Source organism: Ischnura elegans, chromosome 2, assembly GCF_921293095.1.
Source record: "Ischnura elegans chromosome 2, ioIscEleg1.1, whole genome shotgun sequence".
NCBI lineage: Eukaryota > Metazoa > Arthropoda > Insecta > Odonata > Coenagrionidae > Ischnura > Ischnura elegans.
Genome location: NC_060247.1, coordinates 39,938,753 through 39,951,331, shown reverse-complemented (window position 1 = coordinate 39,951,331; position 12,579 = coordinate 39,938,753).

The following is a 12,579-nucleotide window of genomic DNA, read 5'->3' as shown; positions in this document are numbered from 1 at the left end:
CGGGGAAAAATAAGACTATGCGAAGTAAGGATTTTGGAAAGGTAAACTCAATATTTGCTATTGTGATGCCCATAACGTTCACTGCATTTCAACGCAAAACCTAAAATGTATACTCGTTTTTGCACTTCAAAACAGGAACTTGAGTAAATACAGCGTAAATGGTACTTGTAACTTATTTTTCTATCTATCAAATACTATTTTTATTACCTTTTAACGGTCATTTAGATCTCAACTCCGGCCGATTGGGGAAAACTATCTAAGTTCCGATGGGTAGATTACTAAGTGAATTCATAAGATCGATTTTCAACTAGCAATGAATCTTTTAAATCTTACTGAGCAATAAAGACATAAATATTTAAAAACGTTCGTGGCATAGTTATCGCTCTACTCTGTTAGAGAAGGAAATGGTGTACCGTGCGATGACGTATGAAGGCGTTTCAGGTCACGTGACTTCATGCGATATTCGAGCACTTTTAATTAATATTTAATGACGCTAATGTAGTACTAGGGGAGTTTTGGCTTATATATTTGGACTCGTGAGAAAATTGTCTATTCAATGAGACTTACTATCATTATGAACCTTTTTCATGCATGTTCCATTGTTCCCCATTGAATAAGTAATCGCATATGGTGCATGCTGATGATTCGAAATTTTTATTGAATTTTTCACCCAGACAGTATGTTCAAAAACTATTTTCCTGCCCGTCAACATTTACGAGGCCATTCACCGAAACTGGTGGATTCAGTCCCAACCGCAAGGGGAGACGATGCTCCTTTACAAGGCCTTGGGGGCTTGATTAGCTAGCGCCGCGGCGGGTGTCCCGAGCGAGTTAGATCGCGAGGGATACGAGTATGTGTAAATCACACTCCCTCTCGACAAAGGATTTTGCGTCATTGAGCCGCCCAACCCCGCCTCTCAAAACTCCAGGCCCTTTTCATGCTAGACTTCAGCCGTCACTCTGGCGTTTTCCACCAGAGGCGCTCTTGACGCGGCCCATAATTCCCGCGCTCTCGCGTACGCATACGGAGGCACGTCGTCGTGTCCCGTTTCCAGCCTCTTTTCAACTCCCTCTTCAGCACAGAGTTCCCGTCCTTATCCTATATCTCCCCTTCCTGCCATTCTCATGCGTCTTTTCATGCCCTCTATGCACATTCCGAGGTTTGGAAGAATATTTGTGTTACGAATATTACAAAAGAGGATCCTCAAGTAGGTCTCTAAATGTCTTGTCCCCCTCCGAGTATGTAAATATGTTTGCAAAACTGGCCACTCGCGTCGCTGATGGACGAATTGATCCGAGCGTCACTGGGGAATAAGGTTTTATTAAGGGTTTTAACCGAAATTTAAACAAATGATGATGTGATCTATCAAATTCAATGTTCTTCCCCGCAATTACGAACATTATAACGCAAAATATTGGAAAAGAGTGGATCGTATTGCACCCATCACCGCGCCGCTGACATTTTTGAAAATCAATTAAAATGGGCCGAGAATCAATTAAAATGACCGAGGTGGCCGCAGATATCAGCCTTCTATGGGATGGACTTGGGCCTCCTCCATGCAGTCCCCTTGCTCCCACACATTCCGAAATTCCGAAGAATGTTTGTATCATCCAAGGGGACTCCATTGAAAGGAGGCCGAAGAACATGGTGGTTTAGCGTTATATCTGTTGAAGCTCCGCGCGCATTTTATTCGTCGGTGCCACCGGGAACCTGTACCTCGTTCGGTGTGACTTCCACCAAAAACCGCAGTGAAAGTGGTCTGTATTAGTTTACAATCGTCTCGCATGCGTTCAATGTGTATTTTGTATGATTTATTTGCTCAGTTACATATTTCTGCCGTTTATTTCCTCTTGAAAAGTGGATTTGGACGACTGGTAGCACCGCGAGCGGTGATTCTGAAATCTAATTTTAATGCGCGCGGAGCAACAGCAATTCTAGCGGCGGCATTGACCATCCTCTATTGTGGTATTCCCTGGTGCCCTCGCTGGAGGTCGGGAAACAGTTTCCTCCCCTAACTGCCATCGCCCATTCTCCTACGCCTTTTTACGCTTGCTCAACAAATTCGGAAGGATGTTTGTATCATTGTTGGAGGGCGTGTGCGGAAGAGCAGGCGACTGATGTAGAACCTTCCGCTGTGAGGAATTACGGGATGAACGTTGAAACAAAGCAGATCGACGGGAGAGATGGCAGTGATCGAAAACTAATTAAGAGGGCGCCTGTCGACAGCACAAAATGGTCTGAATTAGTTGCAGATTACTCGTAAATTACAAATAAATAAATAAATAAAAATAAGCTTTTCATCACTCATAACTTCATTCAATGTGGGTCCATCAATCATCATCATGTCATCAGTTTCATCAATCGTGGGTTCTTATTACGTTTTGATATTAATATTGTGTGCCAATCCTTAGTCATCTTTCAGGCTCACGCACAATCATTTCAAAGAAACCTAATCATCATCCGCACTTTATTCTCCGACTGACGAGGAGTTTATTTTTTTACCTATTAGACCAATTTATACTGTTTTGGGATAAAGTGCTTTTAAAATCTTTTTCATTTTATTTTTATGGTAATTGTTATCTAGTTAAAAAATGTGCTATTCGTTTAAAATTTCTGGAGTAAATAAAGTAAAAATTTCGTACAATATTCTAGTTCCCCATTTACAATGAATTTACGTGTAAAAATATTCTATGGCATATATTTTAAATTAGAGATACCGGAATATATTGACCGCGGTCTATTTTTTATACCCCGAATATAACAAGATGACACCATACGTTTGGAGCGAGTAATCTGTTACTAATACTGACCATACGTGATGTAGATAGGCGTCCTCTTAATTAGTTTTCGATCACTGCCATCTCTCCCGCCGATCTGCTTTGATTCAACGTCCATCCGTTAATTCATCACAGTGGAAGGTTCAACATCAGTCGCCTGCTCCTCATCTGAACACGCCCTCCAACAATGATACAAACATTCTTATTCTTCCCAGTGGCATAGCCAGGAATTTCGTTCGGTGGTCCGAAACCAGGGGGGAAATTTTAGAAAAACACGGTACTAAGTAGAGCGTTTTAAACTAATTTTAATACTTTTCATAATCGAAAAAACTTCATTTGCTAAAGAAATATTATGTAAATTTATAATTTTTAAATATTTTCTTTTCTTTTACAAAGGAAAAATAATTGTATTTTTATATTTCGGGGGAGGTGGTTCCGGACCCGCTGGACCCTCCTCCTGGCTACGCCACTGATTCTTCCGAATTTGTGTAGAGAATTTAAAAAGCCGTATGAGAATGGGCGATGACAGGAAGGGAAAGAAACATGTTCCAAATCAGCCACATGTTCCTCCGAACACGCCCTCCAGCGAGGACACCAAGGAATACTACGATAGAGGATTCTATAAAGTGTACCATTGAATTGTACCTCTCAAGGCCTTATTATAAACCCAGCGTCTTTGTTGGACATTCATCTTGGAATAGCGTGCATTTATAGTGCCACATTTTCGAAATTGTGACGTATTGCGACGGGAACGAAACAAAACACTTCCTTCTTCCTTGTACGGCTCGAGAGATTCGAACACAAGAGATTAAATGATCGACCCATCGGTTTCTTATCCCCTGGCAGTTGGCAAGGAAACAATCGAAGGATGATCGGGGCGGAAGGAAAGGGAACTCAAGTGGGGACGAACAATCCATTTCATCGGATATATGTGGGGAGGGTTAGAAGAGGATGAAATGGGAGCGTTTGGGGGTTGAAGAGTCCTCGAGTTAATAATTGGAAGCGGAGAAGGCCGAGGACGAGGTAGCAGGCCAGCAAAGGGAGAGAGAGAGAGAGAGAGTTGTACAAACATGGAAGGGATAAATAAGACAGAGGGACATCCTATTAGTTGGGTCATGAATTTTTGACTTTTTGTACAAAATTTGATTCTATGTGCCACAAAAGGATGAACTTTCGCCCAAAAATAATTTTAAAAGTATTAGTTTTGTTCTATTTTTAAAAAAGTCAACCCCAACAAGAAAATGCTTATTAGAATTTCAGTCATATACTAGGTACATCCCTGTTCTTTCTAGAGTCTTGTCAAACCCTCTTCAATGATTTCAATCTGCACGATGGAACTCTATAAAGTAGTGTATAAGTTTGTAAGACTCTCTGAAGTCTTCTATGACAGTATTGAATTTTATATTACTTAATATTAGTGTCCAGAAAGTTATTGAGCATTCTCCAATTTTTAAGTATATAACTGTATAAGTTTGTGCTCTTCTTATTAATTCTAATTTTTATTTTCTTATTAATTTGTTCCAAGTGTCCAACTGCAATTTGAAATTATAGGGTCTCATAAGATATGTGCAACTACTATTGAAAGAAACAAGAAGATCAGGGAAAAGAATCTTACTCAACTTTAAGATTAACATAAGAAAAAGAATTTTTCCACTAGAAGATCAGTCACAGGAAAAAAACAGCAAGGTCTTTATCAAACCCTTCGACCATCTATTAAAGGAAGGAACGAATGAAAGAGATTATGAAAGAAGTTACAAGTTTGTGGCAATAGCAATTAAATTTCCTAATTTTATCAAATCAAGTAGTATATTCAAAACTAGAACACGTGATAAAACCTATGAAGAATGTGTAAAGCTAGGAAAATACTATTCATTTAGTGAAGTATTTGACATCACGAAATAAAATGGTGAATGAATGTGCAGGGAGGACAGAAGTTACATCATCTACCGAGTGAGAGTAAAGGAAGAGAAGGGTATACTACTGGAAAGGCAGCAAGTAATGAATTTAGTCATCCATCCAAAAGAAGAAAAATGCCTTAGGCATCTATTTCATCAACAGCAACTGCTACAATAATGTACTTGTGTATCAGAGACTGAGGGTGAATATGAAGAGCCCGGAGAAGAATCCACAAGCACATGTAAGAAGTACAGCAAAACCAAAACAGCTACAAAATTAACAACATCTTTAACTCTATCAACCAGAATAGCATCAACAGTTTGTAAACAGCTGTTTCAAGATGGGATTAATGTAGATATGCCTTCAAAATCGGGTATTTATAGATCCTTTATTAAAGAAGCCGTTACAATAAATGAAGAAATGAAGAAAACTCTACCATTCGTAAAATTTTTAGTTTTAAAACATGGAAATTGAAATGGGAACTAATAGATTGACAAAGGGAAACAAATGGAAACAAAGATGGCTGTTGCGGACACTACAGATGTGAATAATGGAAGAAAGAATTTAGTTGATTTTCAGTGTTTGCTATGAAAAGGAAGTAGAAAAGCCAAAATGCATTGCCTGTCAGCACCATGTTCTTGATCAAGTTCTTCGCTTAGTAATGGATAATGAAATTGGGGAAAACGAGACATATTCCAACATTGAATACCCATTTATTCCGGAACTTGTAAATAACTATAAAGAGCTAAAAATGGATTTCAACAATAGTGAAGAAGAGATTACAATCAGTAAGATGACGTGATGATATGAAATTTCTATTTCATTTAACTCGGGTTTTCCTTTTTTTTTTGAAGAAACAGGGAGATTTCTTAAAGAAACTTAAAAAAAAACCCAATGTAAGCAATGCCAGGTGAAATTCCCTAGCAATACTAGCTCTTTTGTAATTTATTCTTTTGCCAGAAGAAAGAACCTCGGCACTCGAAACTTGTAGATTCATCTCTTACAGTTGGGCAGAGACAGTGGAGTAGCCATGAATTACGTTTGGGGGGGTCAGAAATCAGAGGGGAAAATAAAAAAAAATAGGGTACTAAATAGAGGGTTTTTAACTACTTTTACTACTTTTTATAATCGAAAATACTTTACTTTCACTACGAAAATACTTAATAGGGGGATTGGTCCGGATCCCCCGGACCTCCCCCTCGCTACTCCAGTGAAGAGATGTGTGCTACTACATACGTATTATAAAAATGCATCATTATAATTTCATTTATAATTTAAATAAAAACTGCTAAAAATGTTTTTTTCACCTTATACGTGTATCAAGGTAAAAATAGTTTCTTGGGTTGGGGCGACCGTTTTCAAATACTAAATAGAAATAATGTCTTTTTCTTTAATTTTGAACAAATTTTCATCAATTTATAGCACAGGAACATGGGGTTACCATAAAGTCATAACCTTATGGGTCATCCTTCTACAACAGTCACATTCTTGCTCGGTTGGCCCACGCGTAGGAGTTGACCTGTGGAAATTGGAATCGTTTGACTGAATACTTCTAAGTTGAAACTTTAAGAATCCATTGTTATATATTAAATCACTTATTTGGAGTGTATTTCTTGATTCAATACCTGAACTAAAAAATACTCTTGTAATATTAAATATAGAGGTCAATAAAAGAAAAGGAAACTCATTTTATTTGATTCATAACACAATTTTATATTCAATTCATTATTCAATCTCATTATTTATAATGAATAATATTAATTCTAAGAAATTTCTGAAGCTTTTATTGATCTAATAATAGGCAGTTTTAGAGAATCTGCAATAGATGTCTTAGTAATGTCTGACTATTTTTCTGTTGAGCGCTTTTCAATTAAATACGCTTTGATGTAAACAAATTTTTGTTTCAATGGAAAGAAGCCATAAATAAACCACCTTTTCAAAAATTATTTTTTAAATTTCCTACCTTATCCTTATTAATTTTTCGTTTTAATTCCTTTATCTTCTTTTCCAATTTAGCTCCTCTTGTTTGCGTAAAAAATATGTTGCTATGATTGTTTGCTTGTATGATTGCCGCGCCGCCATTGGATTTTGGTGGCCATTTTTTGAACGAATCCCCATACTCAATTTTATATGAAAAGACAGATAGGTAATTGAAAATTTAGTGTTTTCATAATTTTTCCTGGGGTTTCAGACAATTTTAGAGGGGGTCTTCCAAAGACTTTTTGTCGTATCTCGTCTCGTTCACCCCGAAAATTTGTATGAATGAGTGAGTGAGTGGTCGTTAAGGGGGTTTATAGTATAGAGAAAACTACACAGCCCCTGCATTAATTTTTTATCATAAACTCGATACACCTCTCAGCAAATATATTACCAAGTATCAAATAAAAATTAGCCTCAACTGTTCCCTGCCAATTTAAATACTCGTTATCCCTATTTATTATGACAATATTTTACGTATCTTTTCTCAAAATATTTCAAGCCTTATTCATCTTCCGAGTAAATTGCAGATTTAATTAAGTGAATTATCAGATTGCATTGCAGAGCATAATTCAGCTACCTCAGTATATTTGAAATCAAATCATTAATTAGAGCTTCGTTTTTCTTCTTCAAAGTAATATTCTCCACTCGCACATCCAAATCCTGGATTCCTATGATCAACGCGGAAATATTACCTTCTATTAGTCATGTATATTTTTTAAATTTTGCCAAATTAAAAAATATTCTTCTTCAAAATGAATATCATTCTTCAAAAGAAATTATAATTAGCACAGCAGTGTTCCCACACAACTCTACTCTTTTTTATCACTCAGTCTATCCATTGGTTTGCATATGGTACTTCACAGCCTGTAAATAGACATTACATCAGTAGTAAGGGTACACGTAATATCTAATTTTAATTAGATTATCGTCAGTTATAGTACAAAACAATCAAATTTTTCTCATATTTAAAATAATAATAATAAATAATTATGTCCTGATATAGTTAAATACATGGATAGTATTATAATTTTTAGGAAAGAAAATTAAACTCACCGATAAGTTTCTTTTTGCTGCCGGCTAAATCAAAGAAATTTTTTCAATATATTGTCATCATAAAATGTTTAGCTTCATGTTGTGTTTCTCTATGTTTAATGCACTCATATGTGATCAATTGGTGCTGTAATGTGTCCGATCAATTTCGCAATTCTATTTATAGACACCGTACCGCGATGTTGTGTATTGGTTTTCATTGATCGTTTCGTGTCCGTGAAATCGCGAAGCACATCATCAGCCGCTCGTTGGGTCGCGAGTTTCTTTCCTCCGAATATCATATTTATCCCGTTGTGTCGGGACATTCATTTGCTTTCTCGTTTTCCAACATTCCTTTTGTCCGTTCGTAGGTCGGAAATAGAAATCCGCGATTGCATTTCACCCCTTTTTCCTGTTAGTATCGCGGCACTATTTATGAATAATGCCGGGGTTGCTGCTCTTTTATTATGCTCGGAACATTTGCGTAGCCCCTTGCATGCACTGTGGCCCCACTTTAATTCATCCTTTTACCGAACTGCCCCCACCCAATCTCTCCCACTCACTCGAATAACTGCCGATCGCCCTGCGTCGCTCGCTGTAATTGAATTTCGCCCCTCAATCGTCCTTTGTTCTTCCCGGCGACAGCGCCGCGTTCGAGTGGGTGACGAGGGGGGAACGAAAACAAGGCATCTCCCCGATATGATGGAGTTGTTCGCGTGCGTTGCTCTTTTGTTTATCTTGGATGCCCTCCCACATCCTGCCCAACCCTGAAAACCCTCATGTTGGATGCATTTTGCGTTATACTCTGCTATTTTTCGGTTGACGAGAAAAGATAATGGTGACCGCATTTACGTTCATGGGAGATTGGCCATTTTAATTTATCTCCGTGTAGGATTGTTATCAACAAAAGAATAACAAGGGTTATTTGAATGATTTTTTTCCACCGAGGTCTCCAATGCGTAATTGCGCAGTGTGTATGACTTCCGTAGTAATTGTGTGTGCTAATCCTCATCGACAGTTTTTAATGTCTGGGGGTGCTAGAAATAATTAAGAAAGATATTTTGATAGTATATTAATACGCATAATGGTTTCAAGAACTTAATTATAAAAACTTCTCGCTAAAATGCAATAAGCTTCCTAACTTATCAAGCCTAAGAATGTACCTATTGGATACGCCTAAATTTTACCAATATTACTTATTGTTAGCATATTGCATTTCTTGGGCAAAGGGTGCTGAATGCCACAAATTTTTTACTCACAAGACATTTTCGTTACAACTTGTTTTAACACATGTACGCAAGTAAGTACGTAACACATGTAAGTACGTGCATTTCTTTGCACACCTAGAGAATATATTTTCCTCATCCCAATTACAGTTCTATCATATTGATCATGCAGGTAGAACTCAACTTCGTTAATACTGAGCCCCTTCTATGACATAATTGAAGAAAATAAATGGCTATCTGCATATGTTTAGTCGTGAAAAGATTTTCAGCCTCCGATGTATTATAATCAGTATCGGAAAGGGTGTTAGGCAATGAGTGATAAGAATGTTGCTCCTGGAAAAGGAATGGAAAAAGAATGCAAAGACATAATTTTTAATCAAGTTGATCAGGCATGCGGAAATTTTAGGCGTACCTATGTGAATGGTATTGCATAGCTTTTCAAAATTTCTCTGCTCTCGTTGGGTTCTGATAGACAACTTTGCATTCATTATTGGGGATAGAGAAAAAAGATGATAAGAAATCAATAAAAACTTTTCTTTGCTATTTTATAAGCGAATAATAATAATCACTCAGTTTATTATTTTCACATACTTTTGGTGTGGGCATGCGTAATCAGAGTATGATAGAAGTCTTGACTTAGCTACGTTTGCTGTTGCGTTTGAAAATTCTTTGCTCTATTTGCCGCGTTACTCATGAATATTTGAAATTTATGTTCAACGTCAACTAAAATTTCCTATTATATTTTTCAAATGTAACTGCTCTCATTAAACATTACAAATATACTTGCCGCCTTTGGACAGATTTCTTCGTTGGATATCAAATTTGAGTTAGCTTGGCTTGGTCAAATCAGCCATCGGATGTGAAAACTTTCTCGCAGCGCCATAAATGATGGAAGTTGTTGAGGAAGTGGGGCAAACGTTTTACAAAAAATTGTATAAGAACAAGGAAGATATATCAACCTTAGAAAACAATAAATATATATATATATGTGTACAAGATTTTCTGCGCCACATAGAGCATATTAGCGGATTCAACTTAGTAGAGTAGAGGAAAAATGTCCGGAAATAATGTTAACCGAATTTCTGAGGAAATTTGAACTCGTAATCCGAGAGTTATCTTGGCACGGTGACTCGGCGAGAACCAATTGTCACCGGCCTGGAACTAATTCCCTGACTCAATTTTCCTTAATCTTTCAAAGTCAATACTCTTGTCTTTGTTTTTGACCACCCTCCCTTTTTTTCGCGGTACTCGTAATTCCAGCAGATATAGACGGGGATTACTCTATTGTATTTCGTTGCTTCCCGTTTTGAGCCCTTTCCGCCGACCCATGGCAGCCAATCGATTCCTGGCAAAGCTTCCACTCGCGATACTGAGAGAGAGATAATTCCCCCTCTTCTCTTCCCTCTCCCCCTTGACTCGGTCCACCCTTTCCTCTTTCGTTCTCCGGTCTTTTGAAAACTGCTGCTCCTTTCCCGGAATTAATTTGCGTCATCACGGGACTGATATCGGAAATTGTGCGAGACGGCAACGCAGCGTGATGTAGTGTTCCGCGGAGGAAGAGAGCGATTGTTGGGCCCACAGTCGCCACCTATGTTTGCCGTGGTTAAAGAGGGACTCTTTGGCAGCAATGTGGGATGTATAAATGCTTGTTACAAGTATGTAGGTACGTCCCACATTGCTGGGAGAGCAGTCTGCATCTGAGATCGGGAATCAAGTTAGCTTCCCGTAGTCGCCCAAAGAAAACACCGTAACGTCGATGGAAAGGGGCGCGAATATTACAAAACAGGATCCTCATCTACACCTCATAAAGTTTTGTCACCCACCGAGAATTTAAATGGGTTTGCAGAAGTCGCCGCTCGCGTCGCATGCCGGACAAATTGTTCGGAGTTTCACGAGGAAAAAAGGTAAAATTGGGGGTCTTCCGAAATTTACATTCATTATGATGTGACCTATCGAATTCATTACTTTTAAATACTATCCCTTGCAATCATAAAAATTATGCTGCAAAAAAATTGAAAAAAGTGGATCGCATTGCACTCATCACCGCGCCGCGGACAGTTTTGAAAGCCGATTAAAATCTGATCGAAGTGGCAACGGATATGAACAAAAAATGGGGTGGTACGAAGTCTTCATGGCAATGGGACTGCATAGAGGAGATACAATTCCATCCTACATATTGTTGATTTCTGTAGCCTTGTTTGACCCCGTTTTAATCGGTTTTCAAAAATGTCCATGACATGAATGAAATGCGATCCACTTTTTTCAATTTTTTTGCAGCATAATATTTATAATTGCGAGGAATAGCATTGGAAAGTTATGAATTTGATAGATCTCATCACAATGAATGTAAATTTCGGTTGACATCCCTAATTTTACCTTTTCAATTACCACTTTTTTTCCAAAATTTTGCATTGCAATGTTTTTGTTTGCTAGGAATGGCATTGAAATGTCATGCATTAGATAGATCACATCATCATGTGTACACATTTCGGTCAGTACCCCAAATTATACCTTATTTCCCAGTGAAACTCGGATCGATTTGTCCGTCAGCGACACGATTGGCGACTTTAGTAAACGTATTAAAATGCAACACATTCAGAGGCAGACTTGAGGATCCTCTTTTTGCAATATTCGTGATCGATGGTTTAATTTTTTGAAAACCTTGTGTAGAAGACTGGACAATTTGATCAGCCACATGATGAATCACGATGAAGTAATGAAAATTAACATTTAGCGACAGCGGAAACGGGTACCCAGGACCCCTGAGGGCCGGGTCTGTAAGTCCAAGACTTTCCACCGGCACACCTCAGGAGGGGAAGGACAGAGGAAGGAAAAAGGATAGGAGGCGCCGCCGCGTTGAAAGCCCGACGACGCCTCCATGGGTTAAGGGAGGAAAGAATGAGATAGGAACCCAACGCAGTCATAATGCGAAAGAGTCATTACCAAAGAACCAAACGCAGTGATAATGTGGGTCACCATCAGCGAAACCATGATTAGCTGTTCCTACAGAAATGGGAGAATATTTTATAAGTAAAAATTTTCCTCAGATTTCTCTGCAGATAACATTGAACGATAGATGGAAGGGAAGATCGGCAGGGGTGTTCATGTAGCAAGTGATGAAAGATGAGAAGCAGAAGTATCATGTAAGCGTTAAAAGATGAGCCGGCAAGAGAATTGAGTTAAGAGCTGCGTGAAACCAATCTTTTGAGTTTTGGCTGTTGATGATGACCGACGGATAAAAGTTTTGGAGACCATATCTGGAATGGTTTTCTCCTTCATTGACGGAAACAATATTTTTCTCTCTTAACATAGACTCATGAAGGTTCTATGAAGTAAAACGTAGCGATCTATGGTTTGGAAACCTGTTGCAGGCAAAAAAAGGATGAGTGTATTTATGAGAGTAGGTAATACTTTTTTCTCCTGGAATTGGTATGGTAATGATAACATTCGTGAAGGGGGTAGAAGGAAGAAAATAGGACTTACTAAAAACGGCCGAAGGGAAACGAAGTTCATTCAGTAATTTAAAAGAAGCGTAACGACTACTGCACACGGTAATTATAGAACAAGGTACTTCTCACAGCATGATCGTTTCTATGGCACTGTATTAACACTTTCGTATACCATGATCATAGCTCTACATTAAAATTACGCGACCTAGGCATCATGCCATT